Here is a 3,204-nt window from a genome sequence, read left to right on the forward strand (position 1 = left end):
TTTTTTTTTTTGAGAGGTGCTTATATTAAAGGCATGCTCCACCCTCACCTGGATGTTCACATATTTTTATCATTTCTTTTCTTAAATTGTCCTAAATATTTGCTTCTCATGAAACAAAAGTAATTATATTAGGATTTTGAGATTTTTATAGTCATAAATATTTTCAAGTGAAATCCCTGAACTCTTGGGTATAGAGTTGGCTAGGTTTCTAGGACAAGCCTGTCATCCCTATTCTATAATTTCAGAGTCCAGATTGATTAAAAACTGAGAGTGTCCTTTCTACTTTAAAAGTTAGGCTGAAAGTCAAGTGGTAGGGGTGCATGCTTTTTACATAAGCACTTGGGAGGCAGAAGCAGGTAGATGTCTGTGAGTTCAAGGCCAGCCTGGTGTACAGGGTGAGCTCCAGGACAGCCAGGGTTATACAGAGATTCCCTGTCTAGAAACAAAACAAATCAGTATTGGAGTAGGCTGGAGGGATGGCTCAGTGGTTAAGAGTACTAGCTGTTCTACCAGACAACCTGGCTTCAGTTCCCAGCATGGTGGCTCACAACTGTTTATAACTCCAGTACCAGGGGACCCAACATCTTCACACAGACATACATGCAGACAAAACACCAATGCTCATAAAACAAACAACTCCAAAAAAAACAAAACTAAACCCTGAAGTTGAACAGGAGTACTTAGTATTTTTTGGAGTGCTATTGAACTCTTAGGCCTTTTTGCAGAAATATTCATGTTTTTGAAAGTAGACACCACCCAGTGAAGATTTTACATACTCACACACATATATACACACATGCATATATTAAGTTACCACATATATACACACATGCATATATTAAGTTACCCTTTTAAAAAAAATCTGATTTCAGGGCAAAGGTGATGATTCACTGGGTAAAAGCCTTGCTTGAGGAACCTGATAACTTGAGTTCAGGCCCTGGAACCCACGATAGTAGAAGAGAGCCTACTACTGAACTTCTGACCTCCCCTGACCTCCACATGGATGCCATAAAGGAACCCAGAGCCTCACATGTGCTCAGCACATGTTCTGCTGTTAAGTTACACCTGCAGTCTTATTTATTAGTCTATGTGTATGGGTGTTTTACCTGAAGTCTTATCATTTATTTCAATTACTTAATTTGTGTGGATGTTTTACCTGAAACCTTGTTATGTATTTATTTATTTATTTAACTTATTTTGTGTGCTGGTGTTTTGCCTGTGTGTGTATCTGTATAGTGTCTGCTGAAGAGAGCACTGGATTCTCAGAACAGGCGTTACAGACAGCTGTTAGCTTGCTAGACGGGCTGGTAATTGAACCCAGGTCTTCTGGAAGAATTAGTGGTCTTAACTGCAGAGCCATCTCACCAGTCTCTCTGCCCAGTCTTTTTTTTTTTTTTTTTTTTTTAATGTTTATTTTATTTGCATTGGTGTTTTGCCTGCATGTGTCTGTGTGAGGGAGCTTGGAACTGGAGTTACAGAGAGCTGTAAACTGCCATGTGGGTGCTGGGAATTAAACCCCGCTCCTCTGGAAGAGCAGGCAGGAACCCCTGAGCCATATCTCCAGCCCTAGCCCAGTATTTTTTTAAAAATTAAAAAGAAAAGTTTTTGTTTTGTTTCTTGGCTCACAACCATCTATAACCCCAAGTCCAGGGTATCTGATGGCCTCTTCTAATCTCCACAGGCAGTAGGTGGCAGATGGTTCATAAGCATGTAGACATGTAGGCGTAGCATTCATATGCTTAAAATGAAATAAATTTTTAAAACATTAAAGTTTTTTTAAATTAAAGAAGAGAGAGAGTGAGAGTATGTGGGTGTGGGTAGGCGTGGGTGTGAGTATTTGTGTCTTTGTGTAGGAGCATGTGCCATGTGAAGGCCAGGAGAGGGCACTGAGTGTCTTCCACTTTTGTGCTGTCTTTTATTCTTTTGAGGCAAGGTTTCTCACTGAACTGAAAACTCAACATTTTGGTTAGACTGGTTGGCCATTAAGCTTATAGTATCTGTTATCTCAATTTTCAATCTGCAATTATAGGCACATGCAACCATGCCCAGCTTTTAAGTAGGTGCTGAGATTTGAACTCAGGTCCTCATGCTTACATGCCTAGTGCTCTTAACCACTGAGTCATTTCCTGAGCCCCTACAGTCCTCAAGTCTTTTAATCATATTTTATTCTTCTGAAATACTATGAAGAAGAAATTGGGTTAATTTAAAATAGGCTGTCTTTCAAATTTTTTAAAAACTGATAAGCTGGTCTGGAGAGATGTCTCAGCAGTTAGGAGCACTGACTGCTCTTTCAGAGGACCCAGGTTCAATTCCCAGCATCCACATGGCAGCTCACAACTGCCTGTAACTCCATTATCTGATACCCTCACACAGACACAGACATACATGTAGGCAAAACAAAGCACATAAAATAAGTAAAAAAACAAAAAACAAAAAACAAACAACCTGATAAGACAAATCATCAGCTGGGCAATGGTGGCACACACCTTTAATCCCAGCGTTCAGGAGGCAGAGGCAGGCAGACCTCTGTGAGTTGGAGGCCAGCCTGGTCTACATAGTGAGTTCCAGGCCAGCCAGGACTGCACAGACCCTGTCTCAAAAAACAACAGAAAACTATAAAGAGAATGCTTTACCCTGAGTTTTTTGTGATTTGTAAGGGGATGAGTACTTTGTGTTATACTTGAAGTCATTTATTTTGTGAGTTAGTGTTTGAAGATTATTATTTTACAATGTAGTTCAGGGCATAAAAAAATGCTATGTAAGGTTGACAACTTGAATTTCATCTCTGAAACCTGTGATAAAGGGAGAGAGCCAAATCTCAAAAGTTGTCTTCTCACTGCCGAATGTACACCCTGGCATGCATGTTCCCCCAGTCATGCACACACATGTGGTAATTATAAAGTTTAAAATATTTTTGAGCACACAGAAAGTACGGTACCAGAAATAAATATATTGTTCTTTCAGTTTCCTAATGCTATTGTCATGTTTTAACGAGAAATTACAGCAAAATTTTCTACTTCCTCTAACTCTTAATCTGAAAATAGTAAAAGCTGACATAGACAAGATGCACATTTTATTGGAAACGTTATTTTGTTTGCCTGATCAGATGAACCCAGATACTTAGATTAGAATGGAAGTGCTTCCTCAGACCAGTGTCGGTGTGTGCAGTCTACATATGCTTATCATTGCTTTTGTTTACAGGTT

The sequence above is a fragment of the Psammomys obesus genome, unplaced genomic scaffold (assembly GCF_907164565.1).
Source record: "Psammomys obesus unplaced genomic scaffold, mPsaObe1.curated_primary_1811, whole genome shotgun sequence".
NCBI lineage: Eukaryota > Metazoa > Chordata > Mammalia > Rodentia > Muridae > Psammomys > Psammomys obesus.